This window comes from Trichosurus vulpecula, chromosome 3, assembly GCF_011100635.1.
Source record: "Trichosurus vulpecula isolate mTriVul1 chromosome 3, mTriVul1.pri, whole genome shotgun sequence".
NCBI lineage: Eukaryota > Metazoa > Chordata > Mammalia > Diprotodontia > Phalangeridae > Trichosurus > Trichosurus vulpecula.
In genome coordinates, this window is record NC_050575.1 from 259,260,435 (window position 1) to 259,285,439 (window position 25,005).

General features: G+C 41.7%; 1 protein-coding gene and 1 long non-coding RNA gene across 2 annotated transcripts in view; one reads left to right on the forward strand and one right to left on the reverse strand.

The window, feature by feature from the left end:
- Positions 1–6,544: 6,544 nt before the first annotated feature.
- On the reverse strand, positions 6,545–10,316 carry LOC118840793. Its single transcript, XR_005009823.1, has 3 exons — positions 10,150–10,316; positions 8,006–8,172; positions 6,545–6,908 (listed from the first exon to the last, which is right to left on the reverse strand). It is a non-coding gene; the product is annotated as an uncharacterized LOC118840793 (long non-coding RNA).
- Positions 10,317–10,439: 123 nt separating this feature from the next.
- Positions 10,440–25,005, forward strand: part of CTSB (cathepsin B) — a 29,761-nt gene continuing 15,195 nt past the window's right edge. Inside the window, exon 1 of the mRNA XM_036750488.1 lies at positions 10,440–10,547. The gene's annotated coding sequence lies outside the window, so the exon portion shown is untranslated. The remainder of the gene's footprint in view (positions 10,548–25,005) is intronic.

The window sequence follows — 25,005 nt, forward strand, 5'->3', positions numbered from 1 at the left end:
CATGTACTAGACTCCTTGAGAAAAAAGTGGAAAACACTACAATCTGCCCAGGATGATGTAGATAAATTGAGTGAACCTCAAAAAAGACAAGGTTGTTCAGTGATTGGTGCAGAGGAAGAGTCTAGAAGTGTCAATGAGGAACAAGGAATATTTCAGCTCTTCCTCTTGCCGCAGGGGTACTAACTCTGGGATTCTCTTGTCTCTGCTCTAGGTCTTTTTCTATTTTCTCTCTATTTGCTCTCACTTGGTGGCTTCCCCTGAGTTCAATTACTGTCTCTATGCAGTTGACTCCTAGATACACTCCTAGATACACCTCATCTCTTTCTTCAGTTCTAGTCTGCATTCACCCACTGCCTATTGGGCATTTCAAGCTGGATGTCCCACAGGCATTTCAAATTCATCATGTCCAATACTGAACTCATTATCTTTACTCCCCCAAACCCACTCCTCTTCTGAACTTCTGTGTTACTTTCAAGGTTACTACCATCTATCCAGTCACCTGGGTTCACAACCTCTATATCATCCTCTACTCCTCATTCTCCTCACATATATGCTCATTGCCAAATCTTCTTTCTATTTTCATAATGTCTCTCTAATGTATCTCCTTCACTCTACCATGCTACCAACACCCTAGTTTAGGACTAGATTGTTGCAATAGCCTCCTAATTGGTGTCCCTGTCCAAGTCTCTCTCCACTCTAATTAATCCTCTACATAGCTGCTGAAGTAGTTTTTCCCAAAGTGTCGGTATGACCATGTCACCTTCTACTAAATAAATTCAGCAATTCTGATTACCTATAAGATAAAAATCCCATTAGGCCTTTAAAGCACTTTACAACCTTGCTTCTTATTATTTCAGTCCTATTGTACATTACCCCCATCTGCAAACTCTACACTCAAGTCATACTGACCTATTTGCTGTTTCTCACACATGGTATTTGGAGAAGGAAATGGTAAACCACTCCAGTATCTTTGTCAAGAAAACCTCCAATGGGGTCATGATGAGCCGGACACAGTTGAAAGGACTAAACAAGAATGACTACAACGACACACAATGGTATTCCAGCTCTCATTCCTGTGCTTTTGCACTTGCTGTCTCCCATGCCTATAATTTTTTCACCTTCTCATCACCACCTTTCAAAATTCCTAGTTACCTTCAAGACTCATTTCAAGTGTCATTCAGCCTTTTGTGGTTCTCCTCCCTCCACCCCCAAAAAAATTATAATGACTTCCCTTTTAAGATTATCTTCTTTCTATTTTGTACCTACTTTGAAAGCATATGTGCACAAATACATGTATAAGTACATTGTACTTATGTACACAAAGTATATAATTAGAATATACATAATAAGTACATTCTCTCATTAAAAATGTTAAATCTTTGAAGACAGTGACTATTTAATTTTTGTCGAGCACTCAATTGACAAGTATTTATTAAGGACCTACTATGCGTCTGGCACTGTTCCAGGCATGGATGATCCAAGTACTAAGAATGAAACAATTGTCTTTTTATCTTCAATATTTACTCCAATGCTTGGCACTTGGTAAACATTTAATGAAAGAAGGTATAGCCAGTACCAGAGGGATGCAGAATTTTCTGGAAAGATCCAGATTTCCAGGAATGCAAGAATGTGGAAGAAGTGAGAGAGTAAGAGGTTTAATTTTTTAAAAAAGGGCAGTTTATTAACAATAGAGATTCCAGAGAGGGCAATAGGAAAACAAGAACAAATAGAGCCTGAAGGGATAGAGTTGGAATGGATTCAAATAAGTTTAGCAAGTTCTGAAGCAATAGGGAAGGAAGTTTTCACCTAGACTCCTAGTCACAGAAATTTAGAGACCACAAGGAGAGAGCCAGCTAGCCATAGGACAATAGATTGCCACAACCTCCACAGTTAGCAAGCTCAGCTATCTGCCCCATTTCCAATGTGGATTTTATTTTCTCAGTCTGGGGTGGAGGTGGGGATGAGGCTCCCTTGCTGGGCTGAATCTGGTGGTCTTGTCTGTAAAATCTATTATCTGGGTCCTCAGTGTAATGGAGGGCAATCCAACCATCACAAGACCTAGAAGGGATATTGATTTGAAATACGGTCATGGTGGATCCCAGTGTTCTAATGGTGAGAGATCTGATGTGTGTAAGTCTCCCACCTTCACTGTCTCCTAGTTGCCTGGCTCCTTCCCTACTGCCTACAAACAAACTGCAGCCAAAACCAAACAACAAAAAACAAAATCTTCATGTGAACATCTTGACCTCACAAACTATCATCCTATATTGCGTATCCCTTCCAAGCAGACCAATCCCTAGAAAAAATCTATTTATATTGATTATCTCCATATCTTCTCACCTCACTTATTGCACAACCCCTTGAAATCTGGCTCCTGACCCTAGTACTCTCCAAGAATACAAATTATTTCTTATTACTGTTAGTTGTGATAGTTTGTTCTTATTTCACGTTTTTCTTTATCTCTCAGCAACTTGTGATTCTATTGTCTATCCTTTCCTCTGAGATACTCTCTAATCATTTGGCTTCCAAGAGATGTTCTGTCCTTCTACTTGTTTGACCACTCCTTAGTCTCCTTTGCTGAATCATCCTTTCCCCTAAGGAAATCCTAAATCCCTTGTATTGGACCCTATTGCCTCTACATTCCAGGGGTTCTTAACTTGTGATGGACCTCTTTAGCAGTCTTGTGAAGCCTATGGACCTTTGAGTTCAAATATAGCCTCAGACACTAACTAGCTGTGTGACCTTGAACAAGTCATTTAACTACTGCCTGTTTCAGTTTTCTGAACTATAAAATGAGTAAAATAATACCACCCACCTCACAGAGTTATTGTGAGATTGAAATGAGATAACATTTGAAAACTGATTCTTGGCCCAGTGTCTGGCACAAAGCAGGCACTTAATAAATGCTTATTAAATTCTATAAATAATGTTTTTAAATGCCTGAAATACATAGGGTTGCAAAAAAAATCAAAAACTAATCATAGTGAAATAGTTATCCAAATATTATAAAAAAAAACAACCAAATTTTCACATCTTCTGAAAGCATAGTCCCATAGGGGTGAGTGAAATCTAATCTAAGAACTTCTGCTTTACATTCTACTTTTTGATGACCTCATCAGGACATATGGGCTCAATTATCATCTCTATGCAGATAATCTCAAATCCATATGTGCATCCCTAACCTCTGCATATTTCTATACAGATATCCTTTCAGAACTCAAGCTCAACAGGTCCAAAATAGAAGTCATCATCTTTTCCCGTAAACCCACCTCTCTCCCTTTCTCTGTTGAGGTCATTAACAGAACACCTTAAGTACATTACATAAAAGGTTATTTCAATTTGAAGATCGAAGAAATAGACATAGAATAAAGGCTTAATAAATATTTATGGTATTGATGATTGCAATAGGAGAGTGGAAAGAGGATGACCACCAGAAATGGGGAGAAAGTAAAGAAGGAGTAGTGTCAAAAGCAAATGGAACCTCCATAGAACCTCTATACGTGGCTACATTCATATATAGTCCATCATTAGGCTGTATAGTACCGTGAAATGCGTGCTGGATTATGAGTCAGAAGCCCTAGATTCGAATTCCAGCTCTGTCACTTACTACCTGAGTGGTATTGGGCACAGTCACTTAACCTCTTCAGCCTCAGTTTCTTTATCCTAAAAATGAGGGGGTTGAGTGATGTCTAAATTCCTTTCTATGCATAATTCTCTAAGCCTTTGTTCAAAACCTCACTTTACTGATCTCAGACCAGTCTCTTTTACATTTCTATAATACTTTGAGCAGTTTTCTCAGAATAGTTCCATGAAGCAGATAGTAGAAGTGTTTTACCCTCATTTTATTGTTGAGGAAACTGAAGTTCAGGAAAGAAAAATTGTTTGCCCAGGTTCACCCCTCCAGGCATTTCCATCCAGGCTCCAGGACTAGGGCCTTTTACAATACACCGAGCTTTAGCTGGAAGTATGACAGACGGAAACAGTTCATTTCCCTATACCCTTTGAAGTAAAGTAAAAATGGGCTTATTCAAGCCTCTGCTGGAAAAATTATTTCTATGATCCTTTAAAGTCTGCTCTTATCTGGGCCCAGGGCAAACCACTCATAGGTTGTGTAACCCTGATGCCTTATCTGCCCCACCCAGCACTTTTGACCATACATGTTTCTTGGTATTGATATCTACTCTTCAGTCCTTTGGCATCTTAGGCAGGTAGCCTTGGGCAGAAGAGCAGACTATGAGCTCAGAATCCTCAGTATTTACCCACAGGCCCTTCTACTGACTCTCCGTACGTGACAGAATCACAGAAATCCAGCTTCGGAAAGGACTACAGCCACCATGTGTTCCAACCCATACCTGAAAAAGTTTGTACCACAACCTACCAGACAAGTGTTCATATAGTCTTTGATGGATACTTCCAGCAAAAAGGACCCTCTTTACCCCTTCTGAAACTGGCCCAGTCCATTTTGGTATGGCTTTGATTTTGCCAGGAGGATTTTCCCAACAGAAAGTTTAAATTTGCCTCTTTGGAACTTTAAGCTGTTGTTTCTAGTTCTGATCTCAGCCAATTGTCTAAGTATGCTGAAGAAGGGATTTATTTTTAGGTGTAGATGGACACTGGAAGTCCCTTATAACTCTCAAATTCTGTGACAATGTTCTGTATGAACATTGGGGTATGTGCACATGCTGTTTCTGCTCTTCTGCTCACAGCTATTTGTAAAATTACCAAAGGACCGGTTAAAAAAAAAGGTAGGAATCCAGGCCAAAATAAATCTATGGTCAAAACTGCAAACATTCTAAGGTGACAGCTGACCTGGGGCAGACTCCATCTGGGTAATCTCATTTCCATAGGAAATAATAACTAAGTCAAATTTTCACTTATTATTGCATTTACTTAATTTGTAATTTTATTTTCTAATCTTACCCTTATTTAGTCTGAAAACCAGTTATTATCTCTCTGATACAATTATTTGGTTATAGTCAACAGTCAGATCAGTCTATAATAATTAACGATCAGTCAATCAACTAGCATTTACACTATGCCATGCAAGGATACAAGGGCAGTAAAAATATTGAAAAGGTCCTGCTGTTGAATACCTTTTGTACTAAGGAGGGACAACAAATAAATAAATAGATAACATAAAACATACATATAGAAAAGAAGGAAAGTAGCCTTAGAGAAGAAGACTAAGGTGGGTGGAAGGCCTGGGAAGACCTTCTACAAAAGGTGGCATTAAAGCTGAGTTTTGAAAGATGTCAAGTCAAGAAAGAAGTCAAATCAAGTCAAGTCACAAGCATTTATTAATAGCTTACTACGTGCCAGGTATTGTAGTAAACACTGGGATATAAATATAAGCCAAAGAAAGACAATCCCTGCCTTCATCTTGGAGAGGAATGATGACAAGGGTAGCCTGGGCATCCTCCTTAAAATGGAGGTTCTAGTCAATAGGAGGAAGAAGAATTAGAATCTACTTTTAGTGTGCAAAGTCCAGGGCTGGAGAGAGCTTCCATGGGTGAAGAGGTTTCTAGAGCATCATAGGGAAGCTGGGAGAGGAGAGTCACAAGGACGACCTAAAGAGGAATGGAGGACATCAAGAGGTGAAGAGGGACAGACTTTTCTTGAGACAGTCCATTCTCTGAGAAAGACATTTTGCCTTGCTGTTGTTCAGTTGTTTTCATGTCTGACTCTTCTGACCCCATTTGGGGTTTTCTTGGCAAAGATACTGGAGTGGTTTGCCATTTCCTTCTTCAGCTCATCTGAAAGATGAGAAACTAGGGCAGACGGGGTTAAGAGACTTGCCCAGGGTCACACAGCTAGTAAGTATCAGGCCAGATTTGAACTCAGGAAGATGAGTCTTCCTGATTCCAGGCACCACACTCTATCCAAGGCACCACCTACCTGCTCTACATCAAAGCAGCAATCTGCCACTCTTAAACTTCCACTCATTGCTCTATGTTCTGCTCTCCAGTACAGACAGTACTGAAGAGTAACTGATCTGATGACTGACTATAGTAATCAGATGCTGCAGCCCAAGAATGAAAGTCATCCACTTTTCTCCAACCTTTCTAGACTCTAGCACATCAGGACAATGAACAAAGTCAAGATATGACTTCAATTTTTTTATGACTTTGATATAACAATTCACTCACATCTTTATTAAAATGCATGCGTTAGGCAGAGCATTTTGCTAGTTACTAAGGGGGTTATGAAGACAAGAAAAATCCTATCCTTACCTTCAAAGATCTTGAAATCTAGTAGGGGTGTTGAGTAGTAGATACAAAAAACAATAATTCAAAACAAACCATAATAAACATATAGGAGAAATACAATGTGTTATGGAGGAAAGGTCACTTATAACCTTATGGGATCAAGATTTGAACCCAGGACTTCTCACTCCAAAGCCAGTGTTCACTCTACTGGGCCATACTTTCTAGGGAGATTTTACATGCTTTTTTTTAAAGGCTATTTATTTTTTATGTAAAATTACTAAATGTCAACTGGTATCTATTCATTGCCCAATTCCATTGCTCCACTTCCCATCTCTCAGTATAATTTGCCATAACAACTCAGAGAGAAAGTCCCTTTAAATTGTTGAAAATCAACTGGTCTTTCCTTTGCCAGGAAACAGAAAATTCTGTTGGCTGGGCTTCTTAGAGGCAGGAAGCAGGCTGGATGTTGGAAAGCAATGGCACACAATGCATTTTAAATTATAATAAAAGCACAGCAAGGGTTTGTGAGCTCCTTTCAGCTGGACCAACTGGAAGAATGAGGAAGGGCTAACTGGGCCACATTTTGAGTGTTTGCTCAAATTTGAAACTCTACCCAATAGAATTTTAAAGAAGCTATGAATTTATTCTGGGGACAAACAGCTGACAGGCTGGTAGGGATGAGGAAGGCCTGGAGCTTCCTTCCTGCAAAAAAGAAAAAAGGTTCTTAGATATTTCATAAGGTACCGTTCACACAAAAACCCTCCTTTGTTACGTGGCTGCTAGTCTGCTCCTTTGGTTTGTATCAGATTACCTTGAACCCTAACATCGTGAATCTTAGTTACTTGGAAAACATTCTTTGTTTCTCTCTCCTGTTCTCTAGGTCTCCCTTCCCACCAAAAAGCTAAACAGTCATTGCTGCTCGTACTGTGAATGACATATGGATCCCACCAATGAAAGCTCCTGTTTGAAAACCCTTGCTACCTTCCTATCTCCCCTCCCTTTATTCACATTTCATTTACTTCCATCTCCAACCTGTCTGAGATTTTTCAGAACGTTAGAAAGATGCTCTATGGGTAGGCTGGAGGATTCTGTATAATCTACAATTGGCAGGAACCTCGAGGGTCTTCTAATCCAACCCCTTCAGATAGATAGATAGATGGATAGATAGATAGATAGATTTTTTTTTTACTTTTCACCCTTTCTCACTCCATCCTACTCATTCCTTTCAACTCCCCTTTATGTGCTGTCTTTCCCCATTAAAATATAAATTCCTGAAGGGCATCTGCTTCTATTTTTTTCTTCCTGTCCCTTAGCACAGTGCCCAGAACATGGTAAGAATTTAATAGCTGCTTTTTCTATCAGGGAGTTCATTTGCTGTCTATCATTAACACTAAGTGACCTCCCCCCAGTCACAAAGACTTTAAATGTCAGAGGTAGGATTTGAACCAAAGTCAGCCTTCTTGGGGCTTCAGCAAACTGAATAGGTCTTATAGTCTCAGACTTGAAAGGTTGCATGAAATCTGTGTCAGTGACAATCAGCAGATTATATCCTTAGAGTCAGACTTAAATTGGGCATTGCCTCAAATTAAATGGCCAGGAACTTGCAGGGAATTATCTAAAGGTGGCAAAGTAGATGCTGGAAAGAGCATTGGTTTTGTAGTCAGAGAACCTGAATTTAAATCCTAATTTAGTTACTTAAACGACCTGTATAGCACTTTCCCATTCCCACACGAATACATACACACACACACACACACACAGAGGCATGCAAGATGGAGTGCAAGATGCTGGAGTCTTACCTCCCTTAAGGTTGTCTTCCATCCATTTTGTATCTACCTATTTATTTACATGTTGTTTTCCTCATTAGAATGTAAGCTCCTTAAGAGTGGGGATTGTTTTTTTCCTTTCTTCATGTTGGCAGAGTTTGTATCACCAGTGCCAGAATCCCAAGTGCTTAGAACAATTCCTGGAAAGTAATAAGTGATTAATAAATGTTTATTGCGATTGACTGCCATTTTGGGGAAAGTCACTTCCTCTTTCTGGGTCTTTCTTCCCCTAAAACATGAGGACAGTGGGGCTATGTCATCTCTAAAGTCCTTTCCAGCTCCAAAACCCACACGACTACGAAAACAAAGACATGCCAGACTGGCATGATGGAAAGAATTCTGGATTTAGAGTCAGGACACCAATATTCCTATCTGGTCTCAGGCATTCAGTAGCTGTGTGACCTGGGCAAATCACTAAACTGTCTAATTCAGGTTACAGAACTGTAACATGGGAATAATAATGCCACCTTATCTCTTAGGTTTGTTATGGGGATTGAATGAGATATTTGTAAAATGCCTGGCACCCAGATGTTATATGAATCCTTCCCCCTGCCCACCCCCATCCCCTGCACAGGACCTGGTACCTAAGTTGCTGTTCAGCTGTGTCCACTTTTCATAACCCCATTTGGGGTTGTAAGTAAGGTGGATTTTAGTATATGTAAGGTAGATTCTTGTTATTCTTTCTTAGAGTTTAGTTTCCCAAGATCCATGGCCATATCAATCTCTATTTCCTGGGCTCATGGTTCCAAATGTCTCCACCATGCTTGCGCAGTGTTATATAATGATAAAATATATATAAACATTTGTGCTTAAATTGTAAATATTCACTGTGACTGTGCAGTGAGATATAGGAATGAAGTGATGTAAACTTGTGAGGCTATTGCTGGCAATATGCCTTCTTTGTTGCTCTGTAAAGCAGGTGGGCACTGGTCAATGAGTGAGGAACCCTTAGGGTTGAATGCACAAGCTGGAATGCTGTGTGTGCCTTGATTGGTCCTCATTAAAGCTTGGGGGGAATGTGTGTGACTCAACTTGCCCCCATTGAGGCTTGTTTCAATTGACCCCATTGAGACATAGGGGTAGTTGCCCCTCCTTCTTGAAGGCCCTGAGAGAAGGGTGATTAGGCAATGCTGTAGGTGTTGGTTCTCCCATTTTCAGCAACCCTTTGAGAAAACTAGACTAGAATAAAGTAAGATAATTAACCCCTCCTAAGCTGTCCTCCTGTCTGACCAGATCAAGAGTAAACCTGTGCTAGTAGCCCTCCTGGGTGCTGTGTTTATCTGGCTTACAGGGGTTTTCTTGACAAAAGTACTGGAATGGTTTGGCATTTCCTTCCCCAGTTCATTTTACAGATGAGGAAACTGAGGCAAACAGGATTAAGTAACTTGCCCAGGGTCTCACAGGTAGTAAGGGTTTGAAACCAGATTTGAACTCAGGAAGGGTCTTCCTGACTCCAGGTCCCAAACTCTACCCACTGTAGCACCTAGCTGCCCCAAGGCATATTAATTGATTTATTTATTGACCTGGGCAAGTCAATTAAGTTTTCTGGGCATCAGTTTCCTTGGGGGTCAGGAAAAGGGGGCTGGACTGGAAGGTGTCTTATTGGCTAACATTAATCTTATTGTGGTATCCATGGGAATGATTCCAAATGTATTTCCCATATTAAGCCACATCTGTGAAGATCTTCATACTGACCTCCCTGGCTTCCTTTAAACCCAAACTAAAATCCTGCTTCATGAAGGAAGCCTTCCCCAACCCCTCTTAATTCCAGTGCCCTCTTTCTGTAAATTATTTCTTGTGTATAGCTTGCTTTGAATATATTTGTTTGCATGTTGTCTCCCTCCTCAGATCATAATATCCATGAGGCAGGAACTGTCTTTTGCCTCTTTTTGTACGCCCAGGGCTTGGCACAGTGCCTGGCACATAGAATGCCTTTAATAAATGTTTATTGAATTGAACTCAAGAAGAAAGGCCTCATCTTTGAACCTAAAGTTGGCTAGACTGCCTTTTGTCCGTCAATTAACAGTCCTCTTCCGAGTCACTATTCATTCTTTCAACTAGCATTTATCAAGTTCTCTTCTGGAGGAAGCAACTGGAATAAGTATTGAAAAGCTGACTTGAGTTCGGACATTTCTGGAGTGAGCCAATCAAGCGAAAACCTTCCTAAGACTCCAGGAGCATTCCTAGTAGGCATCTCAACAATGTGGCTTTCTGGTGAGAGGTGTAGTGGGGTACGTCCGGACAGAACGAGCCCATAGGGTACCATGCTTTTAACTCCGGGGAGGGAAAGGAGAGAGGGTCGCTCTCCAAGCTCTGGGCAGTCCCCTCCCACCGCTGGGCTGGAATCACGTGAAATGAATCAGCAGCTGGGCGGGGCTGGGGGGGCGGGATCAGGGCCGGCTGGGCTGGGCTGGGGCTGGGGATAAATGCTCTTCCCGGAGCTGACGGAGCTTGGGGAGCTGTGGTGGTGCTGTCCGCTAGCCACTGGACCATCCTGTTTCGCGTAGGAGGGACGGTGAGTCTGGGGAGGCGGGAGTACTTGCATGGAGGGAGGGTGTTCCTGCTGCTTGGGGAAGCGCCCCCCTCCCCCTTACCCTCTGGGCTTCAAACATGGGGCAGGAGGGTATATTTTTATCTTTCCTAGTCGGGAAGGTCTTAGTTCGCTCTGGGACCCCCGAATTTGGGGGAGGGGCTCCAGGACAGCGCTGGGATGTCGGCATTCGGGACAACGGGGACTATGGGGTGGGTGCGGTGGGCCCCGCGAGGCCCGAGCGCAGCTGCGGCGTGCAGGGGTATAATAAAGGTTGCTCTGTTGTGGGAGCAAAACAACCAGTACAGCCAGGCGTCCCCTCCCCCTCTTCTTCCTCTCCTCCGGCGGTGCTGGGGCATCCTGTGGCCGCTTCGCAGGAGCCTAAGAACCCGCTAAAGGTCGGCCCTGAGGCTGGGAGTAAAAGCTCCGCAGCCCCTTGTGAGCCCCAAGGGTAGGGGGAAGGGTTTGCTTTCGGGAAGGATGTTGGCTGCGAGTGTGAACGAACCTCCTAGCCCAGGCCTCTTTGTGCATGGTGTTCGTGCCTTGCCTGCCTGGAAGAGAGTCCCCGGGCACGGGGAGGTTGCGGGCTCTGCCCTGGGTCTAAGTGCCAGCAGTGGAGTAAAGAGGAGAGAAAGGAAAGGGGCAATAACCTGGGACCCCCCGCAGCCGCCCAGACACTGCCCGGGAGCCCAGAGCTGCCAAGAAAGTGAGGAGGCCCGTGCTGGCAATAACCTGTGGTAGTCAAGGGCACCGGGAAGGGTTTTGGAGAACCACGCTTCCATGGGCCTCGATGCCTGAGGGGGAAATGAGTGGGGAAATTCATGACCCTTCCGGAGCCTGGTGTCCTTTCTGAAGCGCCAGCTCTACGAAGCTGGGCGTGCCAGGGCTGGAAAGATGATCTCTGGGAAAATCTGGTTTCCTTCTTCCGCCGAGCGTTGGGGTAGGAGCTTTGAATCGGGGAAGGGCTTCAGAGTTACTAATGCAATGAGGGTGGGGTGAAGGAAAGCTCTGGTGCCTAGAAAGGTTTTCTATCCCATCCCTGTAAACTACTAAACCAGTTTAACAGGCATTTATTAAGCCCCAGCTACATGAGCAAGGTAACAATGCTAGGCGCTAGGGATACAGAGGCAAAAGAAACATCCTCTAGGAGTCTGCGTTCTTTGGAGGAAATGCCACAAGTAATCTGATTAAGTACATACAGGATAATTTGAGGAGGGAGAGAATTAGGCTAACCATGAGCTCAGATTTGGAGGAAGTCTTTATAGAGGTGGAGATGAGGTGGGACTAGAATCCAGGCATGGGACCATGGGCAGAGAATTAGGAGAGGGGATGCTAAGTTCTGGAGAAGCCAGTTTTGGCCTCAAGGTGGATTGTGGGGGAAAAAATGGGAATAATGTGCCTGTAAGGGGGGTAGGGAGTGGTAGAGGAAAGGCCCCAAAGATAGGCAAGAGCCAGATTGTAAAAGGTTTAAGAGCCAGTGTAAGAGTTTATTTTATCCTGGAGGAAATACAGAGCCACTGCAAATTCTTAAGGGGAAATTCTTGGTCAGACTTGTGTGTTAATGAATTCGAAGCTAGATTGGGGAAGGAAGAGGCTAGAATCAGAAGGACCAATTAGGAGAAAGCTGTTGCAGTAGTCCAGGCTTAAGAAGAGATGAACTAGAGTGCTGATTTTGTGTTATTATAAAGAAGGAGATTGTACCAGAATTGTAGAAGTAGACGCCACAAGTTTCTACTGATCAGATATGTTGGGTGAGAATGAGTGGGGAGTTCTGAACGACTCAAGTTGTCCTGGGGTTGGAGGAGTGAGTGGATATAATTTTGTCTGTTGCATGTTATTGGGACATCCAGTTGGACCTATCCTACATTATCACTTGCCCGTTGGATTATATCTAAGGAGAGAGTCTAGGTTTAGATAATATAGATTTTGGAATCATAGGATCAAAGAGCCAAAAGGCCCCCAGAAGTTATCTAGTCCAATACACACACACACACACACACACACACACACACACACACATTAAAGATAAGTAAAGTGAGACTCAAGAATGTTTATGTGAGTCATCAAAGACCAAATGGGTAGTAAATGTGAATCATCTTCGTACAGATCATTGAACCCATAGGAGCTGGGGTGCACAACAGCCCTAAGCTATACACCCACAGTTAGTAGTGGGGTGTGAATGCTCCATATGAGACTGAGAAGAAGCAGCCTGGTATGCTACAGAAAGGTCAAGAAAGAAGTGAATGAAAATTAGCCATCAGAAACTGAGAAATCAAGCCAGATTGCAAAAGGCTGGAATGAATAAGAAAAAGACACAATTTGAGTGTGTAGACAGTGGCTAGGATTGTCCTCAGCTATTTTGTAGGCCCAGAGCAGAAGAGATGAGCTTTTTAAAAAATTTTAGTATTTTATTTTCTCCAGTTACATGTAAAAACAATTTTTAACGTGTGTTTTTAAAACTGAGTTCCAAATTCTCTCCTTTCCTCCCCTTCTCATTGAGAAGGCAAGCAATTCGATATAGGTTATATATGTGTAGTCATGCAAAGCATTTCCATGTTAGTCATGTTGTGAAAGAAACATAGACCAAAAAAACCTCAAGAAAAATAAAGTATAAAAAAGTATGCTTCACTCTGTATTCAGATACCATCAGTTTTTTTCTCTGGGATTGGATAGCATTTTTCATCACAAGTCCCTCAGAGTTGTCTTGTGTTGCTGAGAATAACTATGTCATTCACAGCTGATCATCTTACAATATTGCTGTTACTTTGTACACAGTACATTTCACTTTGCATCAGCTCATGTAAGTCTTGCCAGGTTTTTCTGAGAGCATCCTGCTCATCATTTCTTACAGCACAATAATATTCTATCATAATCACATGCTACAATTTGTTCAGCCATTCCCTGATTGATGGGCATCCCCTCTATTTCCAGTTCTTTGCCACCAGAGAAGAGGTGCTATAAATATTTTTGTACATATAGGTCCTTTTCCTTTGTGTTTTTTAATCTCTTTTGGGATACAGACCTTGTAGTGGTATTACTAAGTCAAAGGGTATGCATGGTTTTTTTATAGCCCTTTGGGCATAGTTGCAAATTGCTCTACAGAATGGCTGAATCAGTTCAAAACTCCACCAACAGTGCATTAATATCTCATTTTTCCCACAGAAGGGATGAGCTTCTAATCAGGTCCTTTGAGCTTTTTAAATTACTAACCTGCCTCTGGTGCTCTCTGAACTGAAGGAGAGAAAGCTCTGGGTTGGCTGCAATGCAGTTTAGGGCTCTGCTGCCATTTGATGCCCAGTTACATGACCTAGAAATCCTGGAGCATCCTGTTGAGATCTTCAGGTATCAGAAAGTACAGCTAGGCCAGAAGACAAAGTGGAAAGGTTTCTTTTACTTATAAATAATTTGTCTTGGCTCTAGAAAACCAGGAAGGAACTGGATTGGCCAGTAACATTTAGATGTCACAGAAAGAACATCATTTTCCAAGTTGATAATGTCTTAGAGAGCAGATCGAGGGTTTATAGGAAAGTAGATTTGGAGCTGAAGGGGAGACCTCAGGGTGGGGGTAGGGGGGAAATGGATCTAACTCATTTTACAAATGAGGAATGGAGGTCCAGAAAGGTTGTCTTTCACAAGGTCACCCAGTTCTTTTTTTTTTTTTAATTAAGATTTTTTATTTTTAGTGTACAACACTCAGTTCTACATGATTTTGAGTTCCAGATTTTCTTCCCCCCCCTCCTTCCGCCCAAGACGGCATGGAATCCAATATATCTTCTACACATAACTTCGCATTAAACTTATTTACACAATAGTCAAATTGTAAAGAAGAATTATGACCAGTGGAATGAATCATGACAAAGAAGAAACAACACCCCCCCCAAAAAAAAAAGAAAAAAAAAGGAGAGCAAACAGTTTGTTCTCAATCTGCGTTCAGACTCCATAGTTCTTTCTCTGCATGTAGATAGCTCTCTCCACCATGAGTCCTTTGGAGTTGTCTTTGAACCTTGTATTGCTAAGAAGAGCAAAGTCTATCAGGGTTAGTCATCACAGAATCAATATATCTGTGGTTGTGTATAATGTTCTCCTGCCTGCTCCGCTCACTCAGCGTTATATTGTGTAGGTTTTTCCAGGTTATTATGAAGTCCGTATCTTCCCTGTATCTTATAGCACAGTAGTATTCCATTACCTTCATATACCACAACTTGTTCAGCCATTCACCAATTGATGGGCATCCCCTTGATTTCCAGTTCTTTGCTACTACAAAAAGAGCCGCTCTAAATATTTTTGAACTTACGGGTCACCCAGTTCTTTTGACTCAAGGCAGTGCTCATTTATCTTGTTTTTCCTGGTGAGGACTTGAAACCCTGAAGCTACTAGACATTACAGAGAAATCATAGGATAGTTGAGAAATTGAAATCTTAACTGCCCTAAATACATTAGTTTTTAGCTTAATAAAAAATATGTTGTTTCCTGAAACTTTGCTTTTCTGGGAAAAAACAATGCAGAATGATGGAAAGGGGGCACTAGATGGGAGAGTCATATCTGGGTGGCTAGTCTATTACTGGGCCTCAATTTCCCCCTCTGTAAAATGTTTGCTAAGCAATAATGAGAGGCAGCCTCAGAGGGGAAAGGGGGAAATTTGCATCTACCAAGATGTGGTCATCTCCATCCTACCAAGGTATTCATCTCAATTTGTACTTTTGTAACAGGATTTCTATCTATTGCCCAGAAACCTGCCTAGCACTTGGTTATCTCATTTTATCTTCACACCCCCTCTGAGGTAGATGCTGTTGTTATCCCCATTTTACAGATAAGGAAAATATGGCTGAGAGTTTTAAGTGACTTGCCAAATATGTGCCTGAGGCTAGATTGGAACTCTTCTCCCCACCCCCCCATCCCATCCCCCCAGGCCAGCACTTTAAGCAGTGTGCTGCCTAGTTGCCAGTTGCCTTCAATATATAAATGTTACATAATTGTATCAGAATACCACCAGGACTTTGGCGAATACATGGGGGAAGAGATTTGTGTCAGTCCAGGGTTTGGAGTCTAAATCTTGAATTTCTCAAATTTCCTCTTATCCTTGACAGCCTTTCCCCAATACCAGAGGTGCCAAACATGCAGCTCATGATACTGCCTGTACCAGATTAAAAATGCAAATGGGAAGTTGGGGTTATAAGATAGCCTAATTTCCCCCCACCCGCCAACTTTCCCCATTCCAACCCATCTTCCACACAGCTGCCAAAAGTACCTTTTCCTAAAACATAGGTCAGACCACACCATCCTCTTCCTACTCAGTAAACTCTAGGGGCTGTCTCTTATAATGAGGATCATTCAGGATCAAACATAAAGCTCTCTGGCGTTTTGAGCTCTTCATACCCTAGCCATATACTACCTTTTTTCCTCTTCATACACTCCACACTTTGTCTAATACAGTTAAACTGCTTGAATTCTTCACACACACAACTCTCACTTTGCTGTTGCACAGACTGTCCCTGGTGTCCTGTAATGCTCTCTTATTGGCTCCCGATTGCTTAATAGAATGCCTGGCTCATAGTAAACATGGGTTAAAGTGCTTTCTGACTAAGTAGTTGAAATGACATTTCTGGTAGTGTATTCAGAAAGAGGGTATAAGAGAAAAGTGGAAGGGATTAATCCATGATAAGGCAAATATTTGTAAAAAGCCCTTTTGCTGAATACAGGACTACATTTAGTGAGATGCGGGTCTTACTCTCCTAGGAAGGAAAGCTACCGCAGGGGTGAAACCTCCTTGGTGTCACACACGTGGAGCAGAATGTGTTTTTGATCAGGAACCTCCTGGTCCAGGACATTAACCTAGGACAAATGAAAATTTGCATTTCCTTTGGAATAGAAAGATGTGATACATGTGTAGATCACATCAAGTAACATACTGCTTTCTGGTCTCTACCCTTGAGTCTCTAGGAACTGAGATGGTTCCTAGATTTCTTGGACATCTTTGGTTCATGGTTAATCATTGGCCAAAAGGGGCAACGCAATACCAGACCCGATTGATTTTAAGTGCTCTACCATGTGCCAGATGATGCCCTGGAAATTCGACATTACATTCTGCAAGTATAGTGTGAGTACCAGTATTAGCTAAGGAGTGATGGGGGGAAGGAGATATCAAAGCAAAAGACCGTAAGAGGTACTGGCGGTAGGGAGCCATGCTCTAGTCATAGAGGACAGCTTGTACAAATAGATACAGGAAGAAGACTGGGTTTGGGGATAGATGGTATTCTAGTTTCTGTGGAAAGTACCCTAAGGTGGTGCTGGTGCTAGGTTGTGGAAGCCTGAGGTCTTAGACTGAAGCCGAATTATATACAGAGCCCTCAATTAAGCCAGACTATAAGGAGTTTCTATTTTATCTTAGAGGTAGTGTGGAGACACTGAAGGATTTTCAGCCAAAAATCACAAATTTCGTTCTCTATACCAAGAGGAAAAGGAAACCCAGAGAGAAGTGACCAGCAGAATGGTGTTTTGAACCTCTGACATCACTTGAGATTTAGTGTTGCTTCTAGACCTGACCAAGCCTCTGCTATATAAGGAGATTGTTGGTAACTGTGTGATTAGTAAAGGGAAGAAAACTAAAAGCAAAAAGGCTGTTTTCGAGTGTGGAACCACACTAAGATGTTCCTCCCCCACTTTTTTTTTTTTTTGAGGGAGGGCGTATACTCACACATTTTTCTTCACATCCTAGTCTAAAGTCTTATCCACTTTTCTTTATCATTTCAGAAACTATGCCATGAATTAAATCCTTCTTTCCAGCTGAGAGTAGGTGCTGTGCTAATTTCCTTCCTCCCCTCCCCCTACCCAGAGGCATAACAAATTTCTTTGAAGAAACTGGGTAAAAAGTTTTGGGAGTAATTATCTTAATTAAGAATCTTGATGGATTTCCCTTCAAACCCTTCCACCTCCCCTGCCAAGCCTTGACTAAAAAGATTTTGATTTCTTAAATTAATGAGGTATCTATTGATTTCAGTTTGGAAAGCCTTGGAAAAAGTGGTTGAATTGGGATTGAATGGATTAGGAAAAGATGATTCAGTGAGATTTATCCAGAGTTTAGTGACTATTTTTGGTGAAGTAAACTATTCTCTGAACTCTTGCTCAGTGTTGACTTCGAGACTTTGTTGCTTAAGAATACTAAATTTGTTACCCCAAAATGGGAGGGGCGGTCTTCAGAGGAATGAGGTTACTGCCCCTCTTTTGACCTTGAAGCAGAAATGTTTAGAATTATACTAGAATGGCAGTCCTGTGCTTAAAATACTATAGAGAATCTTCTTCTCAACCCTAGGCATGAAATGAAGGGCTGAACTAGTATGTGGTTTGTCAGTCAACAAATGCATTTTTAAAGATAGCTGCTCTTGGAAAGGCATATAAGAGATGTGGTCGAATCCTCAGAAATGGGAAGGAGAGGTTTTGAACTAGGTGACTAGGAGGATGGCGAGACGGTCAGTGGACAAGAAGAGTAGAGGAAGTGCTTGGTATTTGTGTAAAAGCCTCCTTCCTCTATCTATTTGTATTTCCAGGGCCTAGACAATGCTCATTGCAGTTTTCTTGCACTCCCCTTCCTCCAGCAGAGGTGTTGATATGCCTGGGTGTACAACACATTTTCCTAATCAAAGCTGGTGTTCTAGAACATGTGTATTTGCCCCTTATAGGAAGTAGCTAAAGGAACTAGACCAGGTATAGGGATCTCACAGATGCTGCTGAACCTAGCTCATCCCATTTAAAGTTGGCACGACGGGTGCACTAATCACAAACTATGGCTTAAAAAGCCACTGGTGGGGGAAGGAGAGTCTGAGTGGGTTGTGCAGCTAACTTCTTTATCGTCAAAGGGAACTTCCTTCTCTGGAAACGAAGCTCCTCACCTGATCCTAGCCTCTGCTTTAGCAGGTGGTCTTGGGAAACACAAGCAAGAGTAAGAAACTAAAAAGAAGGAAGTGTTTACCCAGGCAAGAGAAAATGAGAGTTATGAGAGGGTACCAGTTGCCCTTTTTGCACAGAGTTGGAACTTGTGACTAGTTTACTTCTGGGCAGAAGTGAGTTGTCCTCAGTTAATTTGTTTGATCATTGCTTTTACTTGAGTTTGAGTGTGAAAGGAGAGGTTCCAAGTTTTCTTTCATAGCTATAGGGAATGGGTTTTCCTTCTCTCATTGTCATCCCTTTTTGGAACTCCTACCTTTTTTCAAGGATCAACTCTTACACTAGGCCTTTATTTCTTTTCTTCCAGGATTCCCCCCTCCCCTCATCCCCTGGCAATTATTTTGTATATACTTCATTTTTGCTTATTCATGTGCATGACTAGTAGAATGTACTTGAGGCTGGTGCTTTTCTTTTGTCTTTGTCGCACACCTGGCACATAGTGCATAATTAAAAAGTTTAATAAATTTAATATTTAATTTCTAAAAATCTAGTGAGAGGAAGAACCCACTACTCAAGTTAGCCCACTTGATTTAGGAAATTCTCCTTCATATCAAGCTTAAATTTTGTCTCTTTGCAATTTGTCAATTCCCAGTTCAATATAACAATTAATATTAATCAATATAACAATTCAACAAGCATTTCTAAGCACTTATTACATACTACCTCTTAGGGAGGCAACCACAAAATGAAATCTCTGCTTCCAGAAATTACAGTTTACTGTTGTGTCCTTCACATAGGCACCAGGTGAGGAGTAATTCTCTCCATCAGTGAGAAGAGTCTTCTACAAATGCTCAGGCTTTTAAAGCATTTTATTCCTACAAGTGAATGCAATATCATTTGGAGGAGGAAGAAAGTCCTAATGGTAATCAGGGAAAGCTTCTCCTACCAGAATGTTTGGAAAGTGAGGAATAGCTTATAATTTTCTGGGTTATATATATTCTTCCACTAAATTCCTGATGTGTTATGAAGGGAACCCTGGTTCTCCAGGTCAGTTCCACTAGAATGTGCTGTCTTGGCAGGTTGTGCCAAGCTAGGAAAGCCCAGGAGTAGACTGTGTACCTGGTGTCTGAGGGTCAATCCAGCCAAGCCTGGAGAGGATTGTTAGCAGGTATGAATTTGGAAGAGTTGCAGCAATTCATGTAACTTCAGCTGTCTGTGTCCTTAGGAGAAGTACCTACACCAGTGAAATGATGGCTCCTTGAAATCTTAAGTACCCACTCTTCTCCAGCTCCGAACAGTAATGTTTCTAATGAGAAGTAGCATGGGCCTTCTAAACAGGAGGTTGAGAAACCTGTGTTTTTATTCAGTCTCCTTACTTACATAGGCTTCCTATGTGACTAGATAGATACCTCCTTGGACTGGATCAGAGTGGGGGGTGGGGGGTGAGGAAGCCAGGAAGCAAGATCTGCAAGGTCATTGTCCTAACTGATTAGGGAAAGGAGACCTTTGCACTGGATGTAGGTCGCTGCAGCTTTCAGGGGGTGGTGTTCAGAAGTTGGGATCCATGGTGCCAGTGGACAGTAGCTGTTGTGTTTGGGCAGATGCATGGCCCTGTGTGGAGGTTTGGGGTTCAGTCTGAGGGCAGGTGAAGGAGTTGGTGGTTTTCCTGTCACATTCTGCTTGGTGGTAGAAGTTGGTCTTTCTTTTTATAGGCCTTGTAGTGCCTCTGACGTCTCTGATGAAAAACTTGTCCTCAATAGTGATTAGGAAAAGATTTCTACCATCTGTAGGGCAGCCTGAGAGAAGATTTAAATGGGGACCCTGTAGACCCTGGGCTCAGATGCTATGCAGAGGACCTCTAGAAATAGGAGAAATACACACACACCAGGCTATTTGTGTATAGGTTGTCTCTCTTCAATTAGAATGTAAGATCCCTGAGGACAGGGCCTTTTCTCTCTGTATTCATAGCACTTTAGCACAGTCATTGGGAGATATTAAGCTCTTAAATGCTTGCTAATTAATGGAGTATAGTGGGGAAAGTGATAGAAGTAGAGCCAAAAGACCTGAGTTCAAGTTCAACTCTGTTTCTTTCTAACTCAGTGACCTTCTGCAAGTCATTTCTCTCATTCTCCTCAACTGGAAAAAGTGATAATACTTGCACCACCTGAATCTAGTGTGGTGTGGTAGGTCCTAATGACTGGCATCTTATTTCCAGCATAGCTCATGGCACACTGGCCTTTTCCTGGATCTGCAATTTCATTGGAATTAGAATTTGCCCGAGTAAGAACTTCTACTAAAATGGCTCAGAACCTGCTCTGTAACTTGATATTAGATGTGCTCAGGTTACACAGCTAGCAACTGTCAGAGGCAGGATTTGAATGCCCATCCTCTGACTCTGAAGTCTTTTGTCTCTCCTTTCCATGTTTTCCAGATTCATAAATGTATGGGAATGTAGTCTAGAGCCAGAATGGGATCAGAATGGGCAGGGAAACCAAGGCAGATCATCAGAGGCATAGGTAGTAAAGGGATGGGGTCTACTGAGACTTTTTCTTCCTTCAGCATTCAAGATGGAAGCTTTTGTCTTGGTATGGCAGAAAGTGCACCAGATTTAGCACTAGAAGTTGTGGGCTTGAATCCTGCCCCTGGCCTTTTCTTTTAGTCTATTTCAAGATTCCTCTTCCAAAAGATTTTTTCTGTAAAGTGGGACTAATAAAACCTACCCTTAACCTCACAGGGTTTTGAAGATCAAATGAAATAATAGATGTGAAACACTTTGCTATAATAGTAGTAGCCAATTTTTATTTGGTGCTTTAAGGACTGCAAAGCATTTCATAAGTTCTCATTTTATCCTTTCAGTAATGCCATGACGTGGGTAGATTTTTATAGGTATCTCATTATTCATATCTTACAAAGAAATCGAGGCTCAGAAAGACTTGTTCAGGGTCACACAGCTATAAATTGATTGTTAGTTCCTAATTTATTTGACAGATTCTTTAGCAGCCAGAGACTTCCATAGCTCCCATTCTATTTATTTTCAGAAACAATCTGAGATTCCAAAGCATTTAGGTATAGTGGAAAAAGATCTGGCTTCAGAGACTAGAAGACCTAGATTGAAGTCCTGCTGTTGACACAAACTGACTTTGTGACCTCAGGCAATTCATCTAACCTTTCTGTGCTCCAGGCAGTTCTAAAAAGACTTATACCACCTGGGGAGTTACCTAAACCAATGAAGTCACCTTCTTGGACAAAAGTTGACATTTGGGGTAACCAACCAAATTATGATACATATAGGGAATATCCAGAGCACTGTTGTGCCATAAGTGACATAAAGGACAGATGCAGAGAAACCTGGGGAAATTTGTATGAACTGATGCAAAGTGAAATTAAAAGAATCCAAAGAATAATTTTTATAATAACAATGACATTTTGAGGAAAAACAACCTTGAAAGACTTGAAAGAATTCTGGCCAATGAAATGATGAACCAGGATTCCAAAGGCCTAATGAGTGCATGCTAGTCACCTTCTTACAGAAGGAATGGGCCTAAAGCCTTCTTTTTGTTAGTAGGTGAGCTCACTTTGTTTGGCCCTCACAGGTTCCTTTTTCCTCACTCTTCCCCTTCTTACTCGTTCCTCCAAAGCAAGCAGGCAACTCTTGAGTTTAGTCACGTTGGCTTATCTTTATCAGAGTCAACTTCTTACAAAAACAGCAGTCTGCAAATAAACAAAGTTTGTATGAAGAGCAGGGGTTTCCAAATTGTGTATGGGCAGCATGAAGCGGGGAAGGGGAAGTAGTAGAAGGATGGTAAATTCACCAGGTCCTACAGTATAGCAAGCCAGGCATACGAAAAGTTATGTCCAGGCAGATCAGCAAGGCAGTTGAGGCTTCAGCTGCTCAATTCAGGGCAGTAGCATTCTTCACTTACAATTGCCTCCCACTACTGGCTTGAGTTCTGTCTGCCCTTCAGTTTATCCTTCCTTCAGCAGGAGGGAAAACTACACTTCCCAGCAACCCCTGCTGCAAAAATGGGTTAGAGACTCAAGATGCAGAGTAAGACCTATGTTTTCAGACAGGCCCATGTGGGAATTGGTTTTGCTTGACTGTATCTCCACATGTATATGTTACAAGGTTTCCCCCCTCCCCCATGGAGAAGTAGGAAGGAGAAAGGCTGGTGTTAGAGTTGAGAGAGATAAATGATGTTTTTTTGATGTACTTAAGAGTAGAAGGAAACAGACAAGCAGAAGAACTTTGAAAGTTGTTCCTTCAATTATAAGGAAAAGGCAGGCTGTATGCCAGAGAATCAGGTCTTTTGTGCAATCTTCCTTCTGTTGTTCTTTTAATATTGAAGTGTTTTATTTTGAAGTTTGGAATTTTAAAAGAAAAATGAGTTCCACAACCATGATTTAAATGAGGTCTGTGTGGCAAGTGTAATTCATTGGGGGTGGTATTAAAGTTGTAAGGAACAAACTGGTGGGGCCAAATTATAGACTCTGGCCACTAAGGCCCCTTTCTGTCCTGAGTTGGGGGTGAGGTTATAGGAAAGCTGGCTAAGCCTGTCTGATCATTTCAGAATAATGGGAACTCTGAAGTGGCTGGGTCCCAGCAAATAAAAGGCTTGGGAACCTAGTTAGGTGCTAATTAAGAATGGCTCTGAGTTGGGTGGCTTAAGTTTTCTCTAATTAATGCTGTGAAAGCAGTTTCTAAGGCTTTAATCTTTTCCTTTGCATGGAGGATGAACCAAATATGTTAAAGGAAGACTAAAAATGGACTCCTTTATAGCATTGACTGGTCTGGGCTAGCTCCCATCCTAGCCCCAGTTAGACCTTCCAAACTGAGTCACCTTGCCCTCTTTGAAGCTCAGAGGTATCTTGGATATCTTAGAAAATCTTTAGTCTCTGACACTTATACAAATGACCCTTGAACCTTAAAGTAACCTTGAAGTTACTAAGCCCCAGGCATGCCTTGCAGAGTTAGTAAGTAGCAGAGACTGGACTAGAAACTTTGTTTTGGCCTCCTGGTTGGGTGTTTTTACTGTACCTTGTTTAAATAGCTAATTAAAGCAAAAGCGGGTGGGGGGGGACCCTTTTAGGCTACAATAATATAAAGCTATAATCAGGCATATGTATGACATCATTGTCTGCCTCCTGGATGGTTTCCATGATTGTTTTGAGCTGTTTGACCTTGCTTTATAACATGCCGAACCCATGTGTTTATCTGGCCTCCAACTAGTAAGTGCCATGACTTTGGGGGAGAGGGGGACTTTTTTTCTTACGAACTTTACAGCAATCAGCAAATATTCCTATATACAAAAATAATTTCAAAACGATTGTATACAAAACCACAAGCTTCTGTCATTTTGTTATAAAATGTTATTAAATTTAATAAGGTGATAACAATTGCCCTGTTTGTGTCCTGAAATTTTTTTCTTTGTATCTTTTAAATATTTTATTCATGATGATTTTTTTTTCTTTTGCATGTATCACTTCCAATTAATTTGCCTTCTCTCTTAGAAGCATAGGCAAACAGAACACTACTTTTCAATACAATAAATATCCTAAGCTTAAGACACACTGCTCAGCCCTGAGCTTAAATTAACTTAAACTTTAAGCTGAACTTAAAACTCATCCCTACCTTCAAGTAGCTAAATCTGTACTTCTGCAGATAACAAACACAGATACAAGGTAGAAGTGAAAGGGCCAAAGAATAAATCGAAGTATTCTAGGAATGTTTAAGGAAGGAGACTTCACCTCACCCAAGGGAATCTAGGAGGACTTTTATAATTGAGAGGTGGCAGCTGAACTGAGCCCTAAATGAAGACAAGATTCAACAAAGTAGGAATTAGAAACTTGTACCCAATCAGGTTGGAAATTCTTGTAATTCATTTTGGCTAGTGTGCATGGTATATCAAGTATGATTGGAAAGATGAGGGAATCCAGGTTGTGAAAGGACATAAATACCAGATGCGGAAGTTTTGTGTGTTAACCCAGAGGCATCCATGACTGCCAAAAGACTGAGATGGTTGCTGATATAGTTCAGACTTGTACTTTAGGAAGGGTTTTTGGCTTTTTGTGAAAGATAACTTGATCAAACTTTGTTTATTATTTTTACTAAGCATCATTGCCAGTCACTGTGCTAACCACTTGAGGGTGGAAAATGACAGGCCCTGCTCTTGGGGAATTCACAGTCTGATGAGGGAGACAACACGCAAATAACTATATACAAACAAGCTATATATGGGATAAATTGGAAATAATCAAAAGAGAGAAGGCAATAGAATTGAGAGGGATCAGGAATGGCTTCCTAGAGGGTGGGGATTTAGCCAGGACTTGAAGAAAGCCAAGAGGTAGAAATGAGAAGGGAGAGGGATAGACAACAAAAATGTGTCCAGCATCAGGAGATGGGAGTGGCTTGTTTGAAGAACAGTAAGGAGACAGCTAGGTGGCACAGTGGATAGAGCATTTTGCTTGGAATCAAGAAGTCTCCTCTTTATGAGTTCAAATCTGACCTCAGACACTTACTGTGTGACCACCCTGGCATCTAACCCTGTTTGCCTCAGTTCCTTAT